The sequence below is a fragment of the Dinoponera quadriceps genome, unplaced genomic scaffold (genome assembly GCF_001313825.1).
Source record: "Dinoponera quadriceps isolate SergipeBrazil2010 unplaced genomic scaffold, ASM131382v1 scaffold1531, whole genome shotgun sequence".
Taxonomy (NCBI): domain Eukaryota; kingdom Metazoa; phylum Arthropoda; class Insecta; order Hymenoptera; family Formicidae; genus Dinoponera; species Dinoponera quadriceps.
This window is the reverse complement of record NW_014555592.1, coordinates 2130-21083: the sequence shown is the minus strand read 5'-3', so window position 1 is coordinate 21083 and position 18954 is coordinate 2130. Positions and strand designations below refer to the sequence as shown.

Here is an 18954-nt window from a genome sequence, read left to right as displayed (position 1 = left end):
TCGCGGTGTCATTGTATGCGGTTGTTCGTTGCTTCGCATGTACACTTGGCTCGATGCACTTGATATCACGATATAACTTCACCCTTCTCTCTCCATAATACTTTCCTTATCAATTACAATTGCAATAATTGTTAGATAAGTCTTAATAACATTAACGATTACTTATATATAATTGACATAAGTGCAATATAGATACCGTCTTACATATTTAATCTTCCTCGATTCGGTAACGGTTCCCACAATAGCGATGACGTGAAATTATGTAAAGGATTCCCGTGCCGGGAATAGCGGGCGTTGCGTAAACAATTATGCATAATAAGTCAGCTTAATTAAAAGGACAACACGTAACTGCGCATAGTAGAATGTTTGATTAAAATTTCTTTTTGACGAATTTCGGTTGCTACTAATTATTTATAGGTGATTCATTTTAATTTTAATATATAAATATTTCGAAAAATATGGAAGATATGGGAAAATATTTTAGATAAAAGTAAGGTTTGAAGGAGAACATAAGGCGGTGACCATAACTTCGATGTATAGTCAAGATCATTTCATAGTCAACTTCATTTTTTTAAATAGAATAATATAGATTTTTTAATTCAAATAAAATCATCTGTTTATTATACATATAAAAGTACTAGGACAAAAGAATTAACGTCACCTAAATACGAATACTTTTATAGTTATTTAACTTTTTATTCTGATGTTTTTTAGTATGATAGAGAAATATGAAATATCTCATAAAATATTCATATTTTGATAACATCACTTAACACTTTTTTACATAATACGAGAGAAATCAATTACTGAATGTTTCTTTATGTTTGCTTATAATATCGATCGATTCCACTTATTCTAGGTATAAAAGTGTTAAGGTGATAATAACGAAAAAGGGATTTAATGAGATATTTCATATCATATACTGAAAAATATCTTAATAAAAAGTAAAATATTTTAATAATTAAAAAAGTATATTATTGCACATTAATAACTATTCAACTGGAAAATAATAAATTAATAGCTCTGATAATTCAGAGAATAGAGAAATGGCCATTAAGAGCTGCGTATAAGAATTTATTACGATAAGAACGTATAGCTCCTTAGATGATTTAAATAATGTAGATCAAATTATTAATATTTATTCCAAACGTTTCGATCCAGTGTCTTTAGTAGAAATAATATACTAATCAAGTATTGCGCGAGTCTAGTCGACGCGAGTAGTGTGGGGTGCCCTTAACAGCGCGATAGACCGGAAGGCGTTGATACTTGGTGGCAATAAATTATCTCTTGATTAAAAAATGAACTTTTCTTTATTATGTTGTCCGCCAGATACAATATTTCTAATGTGACCGACAGCGTGTCGGTCCCCGAGAGCTGAGAATCTAGAGTCGCCCCTCGCGCCGGTTTCACGTCCCCTTTTATCCTCTTCCTATGTCTCAATCAGAGGGACGGTTTTGATGTGTCAGCGTCAATTGGATGTGGACATTGACCATCTTGATTTCGATATTGCATTCGTCAGAATACAGACTAGCATTTCTTCAAGGTGATATTACGTAATTGGGGCAACGTGCAATCGTAATTTGTTTATGGGAATCGACACGTTTCGTGGTTATGCTTACAACACAAGGAAAGCAATATCGATAACGGTCAGATCAAGTAGATAACATATCGAAAAATAATAATGCTCGCCGAGTGTCAACGACACAAATTCAAAAGTGTATATACAGTCGGTGTGTACGCAAAGCCATTAGAAAGCAGTAAATAAAACATGATAAATGTTGTCACACCGAATTCCTCTACTCAGCCGAACGATCACATTATATGAGGCGTCATGTATATTGCGTATACTACGCGGCTGCCACAGTCAACATTCGAAATGCGTCCGCGCACTTAATTTTGTTTTTCACACAAAATTTGATACAGATTCTTTGATCCATTTTTTGGAATAGGCAAAAATCGAAGACGAGCCAAAACACGTCTAAGCAAAACAGCTGTCAAAGATAAACTGAATATTCAAATTGGCCGAACTTGTCGGCATAAATGAGGGACATGAGTACCAACATAACGCCACAAAAAAATCGAAAATCGAATATACCTAACCCGCGGAAATTCAAAATTCGCGATACTTTTTGAACAGACCTCGTATATATATTTACAGAGTGTCTGGCGTATTGCGTCCGAAACTTATAAAACGGATACCACAAGTAAAGTAGATAAACATGTTCGAAGTCATTTTTCGAACTACTATATAAAGTTTCGAGTTATTAAAGAAAATAGGCGAACCAGCGCGCGCGATGCGGTAAACGGAACATATGGAATGAAAGATGTCTTCGACCGTGCGCGCGATCGTGACATTTGCGAATCGTCATATACGAAAGGAATTCGCAAGTGTCTACTTAACATAATAATACGCGAATGTTATTTAATTTTAATTATCGCCATTAATCGATAACTATAATAGTGTCTTTCTTTAACCGTTTGAGTGCCAAGCGGCGCGATCGCGCTTCTTCTGTTCTCTTCTGAAAACTGCAACGCTCTGGGCTGCGAAGCCCATAATCACAGCAGGCTCGGTTTTTCTCGATGCACAACTTTACGGTGACCTTTCAATCTTCGGTAAAAAGAGATATGAAATGATTATTGCATGTAAGCTGAAAACAGCGCAATCGCGTCGCTTGGCAAGTTTCGACACGGAATAAAACAAGCGCTATCGCGCCGCTTGGCAATTTTCGACACGGAATATAACAAGCGCTATCGCGCCGCTTGGCAAGTTTCGACACGGAATATAACAAGCGCTATCGCGCCGCTTGGCAAGTTTCGATCGGGAAATGAGAAAGGCCCGTGGCACTCAAACGGTTAATTATTTAATTTTGAATTAGCGGCACATCGTGATTCTACGTGAAACACATGGATAATACGAAATGTTGCGTATCGAACGGGACTCACCGCAGCACATCCACACTGTTCAATAGAGGTTTTTCTTTTTCATGAAATACTTCCTTACATAATGAATTTAAGCCTCCTAACACTTTTTTAAGTAAAATTGAATTTTTTCAGATTTTTTAATAAAAAATACCACATTTCATTTAAAAAATGGCGATGACCTTCATATGACCTTGAAAATTTTTTTTATTAATTTTATCATTATTTGTCATCTTTAAGGCCGTATAACATTTGTCTGAGACATTTGTTCATACCGTTCATATTTTTTGAGATATTTGACTGTCAAAAATAAAATAGAAGTGTGCGTGCGTGCGTGCGTGCGTGCGTGCGTGCGTGCGTGCGTGCGTGCGTGTGTGTGTTACTTGAAATTGGCATTTATCCCTTTTAGTGCCAAACGACGATATATCGTCGCCTATCCGAGGGCGTCTTACTATTCGTATTGCGAGAAAGTTCTATCTCAAAATAAATTTATAAAACGTTATAATAATACCAAAGTTATTAGTAGCCAGATAACTAAATACAAATAATTATAATAATATCTAATATTTTTTCAGTAACTTTATATTAGCTACACGATCCACTTATTCTGTAATAGATCTGTCTGACGCTTGCCGTGCATCATGGAGTTATCCTTTCGTTCTCAGGTCCGATATATTAGTTATTTTGTTAAAAATGATTGAAAATGTAATACTTATACTTCATACTGCGTGATCTATATAAAACTGTGATTAAACGATGATTATTCTTATGTGCAAATATTGTTTGTAGAAGAGAAACTTGTTTCTATGTTTTTCATCATGTTTTATATTGATGTTATTCGTATGATTTTCAACAAATATTGAAATACAATTGGAATTACTTTATTCTTTCTTTATTTCGTGATGTGCTGCTTTTTGAATTTTGTAAATATCATTTTTAGTTTGGTTTCTATGAGCTTTTTCCCAAACCTTAGCAAATTCGTCAAATTGGCTCGGTATTCTTTGCATAGGTACGATACATTTGCTCGGCACTAAAAGGGTTAAAATAACGTGCTAAATATCAATTTTACAAAAAAATTTTTTAATAAAATTATATAAATCTTTAATATGTAGTCTTATTTGACGAAAAAGGAATTCTGTGGAAGAGATTAATATATAATGTTTTTTTAATAAAACTGTTAATTGTGTAGTTGCAACGAGCTCGTCTATTCGTGTCAAATAAACAGTTTCTTTTCGCTTAGTGGCATGCAAACATATTTGTACATTTGAAAGAAAGAGAAGAAAATACGTCGACATGTTTACTTCGACAAATAAAAGCCTATAGTTTTCATTTATACGTACTTTTTTTAGTAAGAAATATGTTTCCCTCCTCTTTTCTTCCGATATTTGCACTTTCATGCTCCCGTAACAACGTGTTTTATAAGCTTTTTAAGATATTTTATAGGAAAATACAACCGAGATAGCATTATTGAAGCATTAGACGTTATAACGTGTAACGATGCATTCCTCCCGGCGAACACCACGGCCGACCGACCATCCGTCGGCCGTCAAACGGCGCGTAGCGCCACATAAACGATACACGCGCAAAGCACGCGACCGACACGTGCTCACGTAGGCAACAACGTTTGTTGTTATTGTCAAGCACGTGTCGGGAAAAACGGCGAAAACTCGGTATAAAAGACCGCTCCGCCGTGTNAAATACAACCGAGATAGCATTATTGAAGCATTAGACGTTATAACGTGTAACGATGCATTCCTCCCGGCGAACACCACGGCCGACCGACCATCCGTCGGCCGTCAAACGGCGCGTAGCGCCACATAAACGATACACGCGCAAAGCACGCGACCGACACGTGCTCACGTAGGCAACAACGTTTGTTGTTATTGTCAAGCACGTGTCGGGAAAAACGGCGAAAACTCGGTATAAAAGACCGCTCCGCCGTGTTATCGAGACCAGACTCCGCCGGAGTCAGCCGAGATCGCAAGATCAGAAGCTGCTCCGGATCCCATCCCCAGGTCGAGGGGCCGCGACGGTGCGTACGCCGCCGCTGCTGTGAGTTCGCAGCCGACTCGACAATCCTTCCATCCGGAAAGTCTGAGGTCGTGCGTACGCGGTCTCTCCCGTGTCGCAGGCACCGGATTCATAACAACATCCATTTCGGGACGGTGTGTTCGCCGTCTCCACCGGGAGCTCCCGGCCCTCTTGCCCGTGGCAGACCTGGGGATCGGCACGAGTCGGGGTGGTGTGTTCGCCGCCTTTGTTGAGTGTTCTCAACCTCGGCCCCTCCACTCTAGTCATTGGGGCTCTGCGTCTCCGGGGCATGCGAATGCCCCGGAATACCGTTCCGCGTACCGCGCCGTATAATTAGAGATAACGCGTGTCTCTCCGCCGCACCTCACCGGAGATATTACCGACTGCGGCGATCCGCGAATCTACCGCCGCCGGCTGCACGTGGCCAGGCTCGCCCGGCCGACTCCACCGTTCCTGTAAGGAGGCTCGATACCGCGTGTCGTCCGCTCCGCGAGTCGACCGACGCGGGCACTCCGCGTACTGCGAACAACCGCCGCGACCCGCGTACCGTGACGCCGAGTGGAGCAGGTGCATTCCGCCGTCTTGCACTCCGATGCAAAACCGTCAAATTTAAACGCCACGAACCGTCAAAAGACCGCGCCGAAAAGTAAATACCGCGCCCGCTCACCGCTGGCACCGCGAGCTCCACGGCCCGAGCATCGCGGCAGTTTCCGCTAAGTTCCGGGAAACAAAAACAACAGGCCAACGTCACCACGTCAACACGGGATTCCGTCGCCAATATTGTCATTCGAATATTACTGGCGAAACATCGAGATTGAAGCACGGCCCGTCAGAATAACCTGTAACCAGCAGCGGAAGATAATTGAATAAACATTTATTTTGCCAGACAGTCGTTCACTCACTTACTCACTCGCTCACTCGCTCCTATACTGATAGTCGCACACCTAAGAACACCTGGCGATCCGGCGAGCTACGCCAGGGCAGACACCGTTACCGAACACGGCCATCCGGTAAACCGAAACGACCACCCCGCCGGCCTGGGCGGGACGAACGTCCACTGACCGAAGGGGTCCGGGTCACAAACGCAATAAGATTTATAAAGACTATCGAAGTCTTCTGCGACACGATAATTTTAATTCGTTTCAATGACTCAATTACTATACGCATAACTAGCAAGCTTGCGCGAGCTATTTCTCTGTAATATACTTCTCCACACCGCATAACAAATGTAGGAGGTAGATGATAGATGGCTATATGTCGCGTATGCTAAATAAAAAATGAGTAGTAATCATAAACATTATGATATTGCAAAATAATATTTTATATCAGATAATAATCCAGCGTAAGGGAATAATTCGCTGCATATTTCATAGTGATGCGAGCGTCCGGAACATAGAAATATGGGTATATAACGGGGTGAATAACAAATCAACTTGAATACATAGCGTAGGCGAAGATAGCCAACATATTCTAAATCAATAGGAACTGTAGTCATCATTTTAACACAATGGTAGGTAAACGATGGAATGCCGATATCGCGTACGCGATGAACCCTTTCAAAATGTTGATGTGGCCCATGGGTGGTTGGCCCCTTCAAGTTTATAACGTCAATTCTCTAATACGATATGCGGTAGTGACTTTCGGCATGGTATGTATCTTTCGAGTCAAACATCGGCGCTCCTAGATACTCATGATTGTTAATGGACATCAAGAAATCGGCGTTTATACGCTTTTTTACGGACGTTTTGAGCTCAACAAGTGTCGCAATGTCTAATGCCAGTTTTAGAACATCAAACGTCTTAATTTTGATAATGTAGACGATAAGAAAGTTCTTTGAGAGGAAATAGAATTATTTTCTACACTATAATATAATATGTCAAAGAAAAATATTTCATACACATTTTATTATTGACTATTTTGATATATTGATCTTCTTATAAAACTACAAGTTACATGAAATAGCCAACTAAAATATCTCTACAAATAATAATTAACTTTACGTAATGAACTAATGTGTTTAACTTAATCTTGTTACAAATGTTAAAATTCTTTACAAGACACACTCTAAAGAATATAATTTACAGTTGAATATTATTGAAAAATTGGTAATTTTGGAGTATTCTTTCGTAATTATTATGTACAGAATGTCTCCTTTACATACAGATTACTGTGCTACATTACGGTTACAGAAAAACGCGTGAGAATGAAAACGCGCTGCGCGAACTCGGGCCAATAGAGCAATTCATTCTCTTATACGTGCCCCTATATTGTGTACTTCTGTATGCAAGTGAGACACCCCGTACCTGACAAAATATATTATATACTTTTACATATACTAAAACAGAGTATAATAGTGGTCTTGCCTTCCATGGAGATTTACTTTGGCTGCACTGACGCGGGGGAAAATATTGACGCTCTTATGTTGATCTTTTGTGGATTGCTAGCTGTGATGAAGATGATATGGTTCCGTATTTACGCAAGCAACTTAACCAAGACTTATAAATTCGCTGAAAACGATTACTTAATGATCGAAAACAAGCAGCAGCGTGCCATTGTACTAAGACATGCCTTTATAGCAAGGACTCTCATGTGTACTATGGTGTCCATCGCATACTTTGACTCTTTCATATATTCGTTAATACCTATTCTGCATACTCTTAACAAGGAACCGAACAACGTAACACAAGAAGATATTATACTGGAGTATACAATACCGTCAAGATGTGCATTAGAACATTTGAATGCGCCGCAGAATATGTACATTACGTATTGTATCATCGAACTATTCACGGTGTTACTCGCATGTACCAGCAACTATGGTAGTATCTATGTTTTGCACGTAAAGCTTATTTCATTTTTTATAATGTTATGCAAAAAATGCCAACTCCTACGCGTAATTTGTATAAGTGTTGTACAAATGTTCACTTCAAAATTATGCATCAATGTGTCTTCACTATATAAAGGTAACGACTCTTTGTTTCTCCACATCGCATTGCATATTTGTGGTCAGGTGAAAATTTTGAAGTCTAAGTTAATCGATTTTGACCTGACGGGACCACAAATCCGCGATCGTTTTAACGCATTAATTCAGAAACATAGTCATTTGATGGAAATGACCAAAATACTTGCAAATGCAACTAGTTTTATTCTGCTAATGCAGTTATTTTTTAGTAACATACTACTGTGTATATTAGGTAAATTTTTTATTACTTATAACAATTCATAAAATAAATATGTGATAATCATTTTTTTAAAGTTTAGAACAGATATATTAGAAATATTTTTGAAGGTTTTCAATTTATTTTAGCGTTAAAACGGAATGACGTTATTATTATGGTAAGAAGCTTTATGGTGCTTAGCGCCTTTCTCACACAAATTACGATATATTGTGTAGTCGGAGATTATTTGAAATCCCAAATGGAAGAAGTAGGTATTTTTATTTACCAGAGCACTTGGTACAATCTTCCTGCCAATCTGAGACGAAACTTGACTTTTATTATTATGCGATCTCAAACTCCTGTCCAGTTACAAGCTGGTAGTTTCGTCGTGATAAACTTCGAAACTTATATGAGCATTCTAAGAACCTCAATATCGTATCTGTCAGTACTTCGAGTAATGATAGAAATATGAAATATCTCACTTAAATAGATAGATCGAATTCTACAAAACACCGTTATAAGTCTATGAAAGTTTTAGTTAATTTTGGCAAGCTAGAAATTTGTGTAAAAAAAAATTTAATACAATATAATTTCAATAAAACGGCTAATTGTTGATACACCGCAGTCGTCCATTCATGCAAAATCAGCAGTTTCTTCTCACGCAACAACGTACAAAAACATGTATTCTTGAAAAAAGAAAGAAAAAATGTGTTGATATTTTTGTTCCCTAAAACGCTTAAGTAAAATGCTTTAGTTTTAACTCATACGTAATTCTCATGAGAATACGGTTTCATCCTCGCCTCTTTCGATATTCACCCTTTTGCGCTTCGGTAACAACTTGCTTTCATCAGCGCTTTGAGACATGAAAATGTAACGGAGGTAAAATCGTTGAAATATTAGGTGTTGAAATGTGATAACTATAAAAGCTATCGAAGACTCCTTGGACGTTCCCGTTCCTTCACTGGCGCAATTTTGATATAATCAACGGGCAAGCTAGCGAAACGATATATTGGGTTAACCAAATGAATCTTTTCGTTTTTTTAAAGTAGCGTTTGCTCCACATTTAGTATAAATATATTTGGTATCAATTTCATATATGCATATATAACCTAAAAGTTAATATTTTAGCATATTATTAAGAAAAGAAGTGTAAAGATTAATTGTATTTATTTCGTTTGACATACATTTGAAGAGGGAGGAAATTAAATTGCATTTTCAGCACATTATGCTTTATTATTATTGTAAGGGTAAAAACGTAAACCAAAAAGAACATATGTGCGGCTTGCGGTGAAGAGGACGTAGGCGATTATCAATTTTGGTTTACAAAGTTATCTACAGAAAATTTCTCTCTCGAAGACGCTCCACGTTCGAAAAGAGCGATTCAAATTGGTGAGGGTCAAATAAAAGCACTAATGGGAAATAACTTACGTCAAACGACTCGGGAGATTAAAGAGATACTTAATATATTAAAATCCAGTGTTGAAAACTATCTATACAAGCTGAGTGTGTGAATCGTTATTTGGTTAATGCACGATTTAATCAAAAAGATTAATGGATCGCATCTCCATTTGCGACTTGTTGCTCAAACGCAACAAAAACGATCTATTTCATAAACGAATGGTGAAGGGCAATGAGAAATAAATTGTTTACAACAAAATTCACCGCATCCTAGACTAAGCAAAACGAACCACCACTCCACTGACCACTCCAAATATTGATCTTCATTAAAAAAAAGTAATGCTTTTCATTTGGTGGGATTGGGAGGATGTCGTGTACTACAAGCTGTTACGAAACAACCAAACTCTTAATTCGGATAAATATTATTTGTAGATGGACAAAGTGAAAACTGCCATCGATGAAAAGCATCCAGAACTGGACAATAAGAAAGGTGTGACGTTCCATCAGAACAATACTCGACTTCACGTTGACCACTCGTCTAAAATTATTGGAACTTAGCTGGGATATCTTGGCTCATCCATCGTATTTTCCAGGCTTTGCGCCATCAGATTATTATTTATTCCGTTTCTTGCAGAATTCCCTTAATGGAAAAAAATTCGACAATCTGGAAGCCTGTAAAATCTACCTGAAGCAATTATTCGCTGAAAAATATGGAAAGTCCTTCAAAGATGGAATAATGAAGCTGATTGAAAAATGGAAGAAAGTAGCTAAACAGAATATTTTTAATTCTATGTAGAAAATAACTAGTATAGTACTATTAACACATTGCGGACCAGACATTTTATTGCTAACCATACCAGTAGCCGGATATGTTTTCGCCTTTAACGACGCAATATGAAATACGAGATATCTCGTCATCCGGCCCCTAACAACGAAATAGGAAACACGAGATATCTCGTCATCCGTCCGCAATGTATTAAAATATGCGGTCAAACAGTATACCTCCAATATCTACTTATACCTCCAATATCTACTTAATAACTCATAATACAAATATTTGTCGCTTCTTCTTACTGTTTTTTCTTACCATCACAACAATCTTATTTTTTTTATACCAAAATAAATTGCAAACTTGCGAAAAAAATATAATGTCAGATATAATATTAGATATAATATTAGATACCAGATAGTCAGATATAATATCAGATATAATATTATATCTGACATTATATTTATTTTCAAAAAGTTCGCAATTTATTTTGGCATAATAAAAATGAGATTATTGTTATGATAAGAAGTTTAATGGTACTTACCGCCTTTCTGGCACAAGTTACGACATATTATTTTATCGGTGATTATTTGAAACCTTACATAGAAGAAATATTTTTTATCAGAGCGCTTGGTATAATTTTCCTGTGAAACGAATGAAAAATTTGGCTTTTATCATTATGTGATTCTAATCTCTTGTTTAATAGCAAACTGAAAGTTTCATTGTGGTAAACCTCGAAATATATAAGCATTCTGAAAACCTCTATTTCATATTTGTTAGTGCTTTGAGTAAAAACAGAAATATAAAACATTTCATTTGTAATGATAGAACGAATCCTATAAAACGCAGTTATATCTCTACCATTTGATGTTGATTTTAGAGAAATTAAAATATGTAAAAGTAAAGATTTAGTATAATGTTGTTTCGATAAAACTGTTAATTGTTACACAACGTAGTTCTACATTCGTGCCAAATCAGCAGTTTTGTCTTACTGAACAACATAATAAACATATATACTTAAATTTGAAAAAGGATAAAATTCCGGCGATATTTTTGTATTGACAAATAAAAGTTTTACTTGTGAGCACAAATACAAATACTTGTGATTCATTTATAAGCCCATATACATTTCTTATGAGAAATACGAATCTCCCATTCTCTTTCAATATTCATCCTTCCGTGTTCCGGTGACAACTTGCTTTCATCGGCTCTTTGCGACATTTTGAAAGAAAATGTAACGGGGCTAGCATCATTGAAACATTACATATTGAAACATGATAAAACTTGCAGATATTATAGACTTCTGTAACACGATGAATTTGTGATCCGTCTCCTCACTGGCACAATTTCGATACGCGGGACCAGTGCACTCGCGTAAGCCGTAATATCTTTATTCCTCTACATTGCATAGCACGGGTTCAGAACATACAGGTAGACTGATGTGACTATAGTGAAGTGACTATACTCCCAGATACTAAATTAATAACGAATTGTAATCATAACATTACAATGTCGTCTAGTATGTTCTTACAAAACAACAATTTTGCATAAGGGTATAATTCGCTATTCCATGGCATTGCGTACATTAGAAGCATGGAAATAGTTCTATAATCGAGTATACAGTTTGGGTAAATAAAAAATAAACCATAATGGCGTTGGGACAATGTATCGAGCATATTGTCTGTCATTGGCGACAGTTACAGTCATTATTACAATGGCAGATGGACGATGGAACGACGATATCGCGTACGCGATGACTCCCTTCAAACTGTTAATGTGGCCCATGGGTGGTTGGCCACTTCAAGTTTATAACATTTATTCTCTGATACGATGCGTGGCAGTTACCTGCGGTATGGTACGCATCTTTCAAGCCGGACTCTTCGACACTCGTGGTCGTTTGTGAACATAGGCAGTTGAACTATTTACAAACTAATATTGGGTCGTTTTGAGCAAAATATATGTCTCTATAACATTAGCAAGTGCTTAGATTAGAACATTAAACACTCAGTTATTGATAACATAAATGTCAAAATATTTTTTGTATGGAAACATAATTATTTTCTATTTTATAATTTGATAAGAAAGAGAACTAACGTTGCCACTATATTTTATCATTCACTATTTCGACACTTTATTTTTCCCAAAGAACTATAAATTGCTTAAAATAATCAACTTGAATGTATCTGCAAATTATGTATCTCGCGTAATTCATCCTCAATATTTAATCTATAATCTTGTTCTATAAACTTCAAAAGTTATACACATTAAACACAAGTCTCTGAAGAATATTATTATTAATTACAGTTAGTTATACCAATATTGCCAAAAATCTGACAAAATGAAGTTGGACATACTTTTTTAAATATAACATACGCGACAAAATATATCGTCTACATATATTAACAGAGCACGGTAGTGATCTTGCCATCCATCGAGCTTTACTTGGGCTGCGCCGACGCGGACAGAAACGTTGACGCTCTCATGTTGCTTGTTTGCGGATTACTTGCTATGGCGAAGATGATATTGTTCCGCATTTATGCGAGCAACTTAATCAAAACGTACGAATTGGCTGTGAACGACTATTTGATGATCGAAAACGCGAAGCAGCGTGCCATTATGTTAAGACACGCTTTTATTGCGAAGACTCTCATGTATATCACAGTGTCTGTAGCTTACTTCGATACTTTCATGTTATGCTTAGTCCCCAATCTGGGCGCTAAAAGTAAAAGAATGCAGGAAATCAACATAACACAGGACTACGTTTACTTGGAGTACACAATACCCTCAAGATGTGTTTTCGAATATTTAAATATGCCAAGAAACTTGCATATTATGCACTGCATCATCGGACTAATCATGGTGTTATTCGTGTGTACTAGCAACTACGGTAATATATACTTTTTGTATATAAAGCTTTTTTTGCATGATATTATGCATAGAGTCTCAATTTCTGAATATGATTTTATGCTATTTTCAAAATTGTATATTAACGTGTTTTTACTTTGTAAAGGTAACGACTCTTTATTTCTCCATATCGCGTTGCACATTTGCGGTCAGGTTAAAATTCTGAAATCCAAGTTTATTGATTTTAATCCCACGGGTCCGCAAATTTATGATCGGTTCTACGTGTTAATTCAGAGGCATAGTCATTTGATAGAAATGACCAAAATGCTTGGCAATGCAGTCAATTTCATTTTGCTGATGCAGTTATTTCTTAGTAGCATACTATTGTGTATATTAGGTAAATATTTTATCAGTTTTAATATAATATATAAAAGAAATATTTGATTATTATACGGTAAAGACACATTTCTCTAAATATTATAAATATTTTTGCAGGTTTTCAACTTATCTTGGCGTTAAAAATTAACAATATTATTGTAACTATAAAAAGCTTCATGATACTTATCGTCTTTCTGTCACAAATTACGACATATTGTATTATCGGGGATTATTTAAAATCCGAAATGGAAGAAGTGGGTTCTTATATTTATCAGAGCACTTGGTACAATCTTCCTATAAAGCTGACAAAAAATTTGTCTTTCATTATCATGCGGTCTCAATCCCCTGCTCAGTTGCAAGCAGGAAATTTTATCGTAGTAAACCTTGAAACTTATATGGGTATTCTAAAGGCTTCTATTTCGTATCTGTCAGTACTTCGAGTATTAGTAGAAACATGAAATTATGCTGTTAATGAAAAAACCAATTCTAAGTCATAGATGTAAATTTATTATTTGGAAATATGGTGGAAGAGATAAAAAACTATGAAGGAAGAAGAGTTGAAATGAATATTATTTTTAAAAAGCTGGTAATTATTGTTATAACGCGGTCGTCTGTTAAAACTAAATAGATAATTTCTTCTTATTAAATGACGGAAATATATATTTATATATTTATATATTTATATATTTATAGAGTGCGGCATTTAAATAGAACTTGTATATATAAAAAATAAAGCAAAATAGAAAAAAATGTTGGAGACAAAAGTTATAGAGGGCATACTTCGATAACTTTAACTGCGTAGTATAGTCAATTCAAAATCATTTCAAGATTGACTTTAATTTTTTTAATGGAATTATATAGTTTTTTTTTAAATACAAATCGATTTCTCTGTTCATTTTACGTGTAAAAGTATTAGAAAGATCATTGAAAAGTGGATATTTTTCGAGATATTTTTTATTTCTGATGTTTTTAAATATAAGATATGAAATATTTCATAAAGTATTCACTTTTTGAGAATACCACTTCAAAATGTTTGTACATAGAATGGAAGGTGGAATAGATCGATCTGACACATCTCTGCTAACACACACACACACACACACACACACACACACACACACACACGCAAGCACGCACGCACGCACGCACGCACTCACGCACGCACGCACGGAGAGAGAGGTGTAAATCCGACTGTGCAACTTCCACGTGGAACACTTTAGGTAATGCTAATGCCGGCGGTACTGCAACTTTCAAGTTCTATTACTCGTGAAGTACTTAATGAAAAATATTTTAATGTTTTGAAAAGCTCCCGAGTTAAACTATATAAATATGCAATAAAAAATAAAAATTCCTATTAAAAAATTTATTATAAATATGCAATAAGAAATGGAAATTCTTATTAAAAAATTTCAATTTTTGATCTTTACATGATCTTAATACCGCTATTCAAGGTCATATTAATATTATACAAGATGATTCACTTTAATTTTAACAGACAAATATTTCGAAAAATATGGAAGGTATGGGAAAAAGGTTCCGCTAAAAGTTGAATAGTTTGGAGAGGGATATGAGACGGTGACGGTTTAAATAGAACCATATAGTTTTTTTTTTAATAAATTGATTCTTCTATTCATTATACATATGAAAGTTTAGTGCAAGATCATCTAAATACGAATATTTTTTATGTTAATTTATTTTTTATTCTGATATTTTTCAATATAAAATATGAAATATCTTATAAAACATTCCTTCTTTGATATTATTACCTTGATATTATAATATATANAATATATAAATATTTTAATATATAGAATGGCAAGTGGAATCGATCGCTGTAAGCAAATATAGGGAAACTTTAAAAAATATCATTGCATTTTGCAAATATATCGATACATCAATATAAAATAATTAATATCAGTAATCAATTTCTCTCATATCCTTATAAATAAAATAAAAATTTTATTTTATTATAAATAAAATAAAAGTTATATTTTATTATAAATAAAATAAAAAAGTGTTAAGATGATATTATCAAAAAGTGCATATTTTATGAAATATTTTATCTCTCTCTCGTATTAAAATATATCAGAATGAAAAGTAAAATTACTCGAAATATATTCGTATTTAGATGACCTTATCTTAGTATTTTTATGCGCGATATAATGAATATTTGTAATGATTCTTTATATATAAATATAAGGAATTAATTTGTATTTAAAAAAACTATGTGATTCTATTTTTTAAAAATTAAGTTGATCTTAATATGATCTTATTCAATGTACTTCATGGCAATGTGCATGTTAGGAGTATAGAAATAGTTCGATACACAGGCACAGGGTGAATATCAAATCAACTGGAATATGACGTAGGAAAAACGCAGAAAGCATATTGCCGATCATTGGCAACAGTTATAGTCATTATTTCTACCTAATGGCAAATGAACAATGGAACGACAATATTGCGTATGCGATGACTAGTTTCAAACTGTTAATGTGACCCATGCTTGGCTGTTTGAAATTTATAACGTTTTTTCGTTAATACGATGCATGGTAGTTACTTTTGGCATAGTATGTATTTGTTACGTCCTGGGTGTCTCGGGAACTACGAATTTCTTTTTTTAATTATATGATTGGGAAACAGATGGACTTCGAGCAAGCGCTACTGTAACAAAGATAAGATTACATTGGCCGCCGATAAACGTGCCGTATGGTTCTCAATGCGTTTATCATCCTTTCCGCCTTCATATAAGGTATGTAGTTTATTTACATCCTGGGTACCCCGGGTACTAAGATATCTTGCCGCCTCTATGTTAGGCACGTATCTGTCCATATTGGATACCTAGATAGCAGCGAATTCCTTCTTTTATGATTGTAAAAGAAACAGATTTGATCAAGCGCTTTATGAAAAGATACGAGTACACGCCGCCCACATATGTCATAAGGCTCCCGATGGGGCTGCGATCTTATCCACCTTTGTACACAGTCGGTAGAGGAAAGGCCCTTCTATGCGATTAGGTTCTTAAGATTGTTTATATCAATACTAGGAATTTTCCAGAGTAACCGTCTTCCACGCAACCTCCTCTCTTTGGTGGACGTCATTCATCACCCCCTAAAATCCTTCCTATATAAGCCTCACCCTTTTTGCCGCGAGCACAGTTACAATAGTAGTTTTTTTTGCAGTCAGTCAGTCAGTCAGTCAGTCAGTGACAGTCACAGTCGCAGTTACAATTACAGTTCCAGTTGCTGTTCAGTACAGTACAGTCCAGTCTAGTTCAGTTCAATTTAGTTCAAGCGCAGTCCAATCCAGTTCAAGTCCAGTGCAGTTCAGTCCAGTCCAGTTCAAGTTATAGTTACAATTAGAGTTACAGTCGCAGTCACAGTTGCAGTTCTTAGTGTCAGTTCTTAGTTAGTCAGTCTTAGTTCAGTCTTCAGCAGTCCACAGCCATAGTTTAGTCCAGCCTTCGTCTTCGTCTTCATTCGTCCTCATCAGTCTATTGATTCATCTAAATCGTAAGTCTCCATTTCATATTTAAACATGACTTTTAATCATTTCAATCCAATTTCCAGTCCCACTTCATCCCTCAAAACACACACCTGCACTGCGTGATTATTGTTTTCTTTGTATTATATAACGATGTTTTCCTCGCTATATCGATATGTTAAACATTCTTGTTGCGTTATATCCGATTGCATTAAATTAAGTTACACGATTTACTTTTTTTTTAATCTCACTTTAATCTTCATTTTGTATTTGCGTTATTCCAGTAATGCTGATTTATGAAAGTTTATTTAATGTTAACCCACATATTTCATTGTTTAACTTAAGCTAACCTTTTCATCTTTTAAATGTTGAATCTTTTACAATGACTGTTCTTATCAATTTACCACTATTATTAATCCATCCGAGAACCAAATTATATTATTAATAAACAGTTTTATTCAAAATGCCCTAAATTTAATCAAGTCGTTAAAACTATTTATTCATCTCTTTTCAATTACCTAAATCTAAATTCCCCTCTCAACACATTTATATGGTCCTATCCCAGGTAAAGAGATTAAGTTCTTTGACTTAAATAAAGGACCACCTAACGTACGTTCTGTAATCGGAATAAATGGGCTTCTCCGGACCTTGACCTGATCTGCAGACCTACCAGTACGTTTAGGACTCGCCAGTGCGCGAGTAAATAATTCTGTTGCGTTCGTCCTCTTCCAGGACGTAACAGTATCTTTTGAACACAATATTATTGGCATATCTTCGACATTCATGATCATCTGTGGATACAGATAGATTAATAGATTAATATTTATATGCTTATTTAAGAACGTTTTGAGAAAAACTACTGTTGCAACAATGTCTAGTGTTCTAGTGAATGTCTAAAATCTAATGTTAAATGTCAGATGTCCTAATATTGATAATATAAAAGATAAAAATTCTTTTACGAGAAAATAGAATTATCATGTATGCTTAAATATGTCATAGAAAAACCAACATTTTACATATATTTTATTACTGCTCGTTTCGACGTAATGATTTTCTTATAAAATTGCAAACTCTATGAAACGACCAACTTATAATATCTTTACAAATATTTATTAACATTATGTATAAGAAGATAATGAATTAATGTTCTGTGTGTTTAATTTAATTTTATTACAAACCATAAAAGTCTTTATAAGACAAGCTCTAAAGAATTTTATTTATAGTTAAATAATGTCGAAAAAATGACGAATAAAAGTTAAAGCATACTTTCGTAAACATAATATACGTATCAAAATATATTATTTACATATATTAATAGAGCATAATAGTAATCTTATCAGCCATCGAAATTTTCTTTTCGGATGTACCGACGCTAGAAAAAACATCAATGTCCCTGTTAATTTTTAATGGATTTCTCGCTGTGATGAAAATGATATAATCTCGCAGGTACGCGAACAACTTAATCAAGGCTCACAAATTCAATTATAAACAATTACTTAATTGAATACGAAAAGCAGCATTATGCTAAAGCACGCTTTATAACAACGATTTTCTCATGTGTATCATAGTATTCATCGTTTACTTCGATTCTTTCATATATTCTTGATACCCATCTATAATACTCTCAATAAGAACTCGACTAACATAATAAAAGAATATGTCATATTATTAGGTAATAAACTTAGTTCCTGCGGCTCACAGTTAGGTGACGTTAGTTGTAGGTGTAATTTATTTTGACATCTGAAACTGGCTGCATTTTAGAGGTTAGACATTTGTCAATAAAATTCAGTGCGAAGAGATTCATTTAAGCAAGCAGTGCTATTTTTTCTTTTGATTAAATATGGAACGCGATAAGTGATTTTTTCGACATGTGCTGCTTCATTACTTTGACTTGAAAAAAACTGCAGCTGCAGCTCATAAATTGCTTTTCAAAGCTTATGGCAATTATGCTCCATCGGAAAAAACATGCCAAGTATG

General features: G+C 35.1%; 1 pseudogene; it reads left to right on the top strand.

Annotated features, from left to right (window-relative positions):
• The first annotated feature begins 6457 nt into the window (after nt 1-6457).
• Nucleotides 6458-13955, top strand: LOC106744790 (annotated as a pseudogene).
• The last annotated feature ends 4999 nt before the right edge of the window (nt 13956-18954 follow it).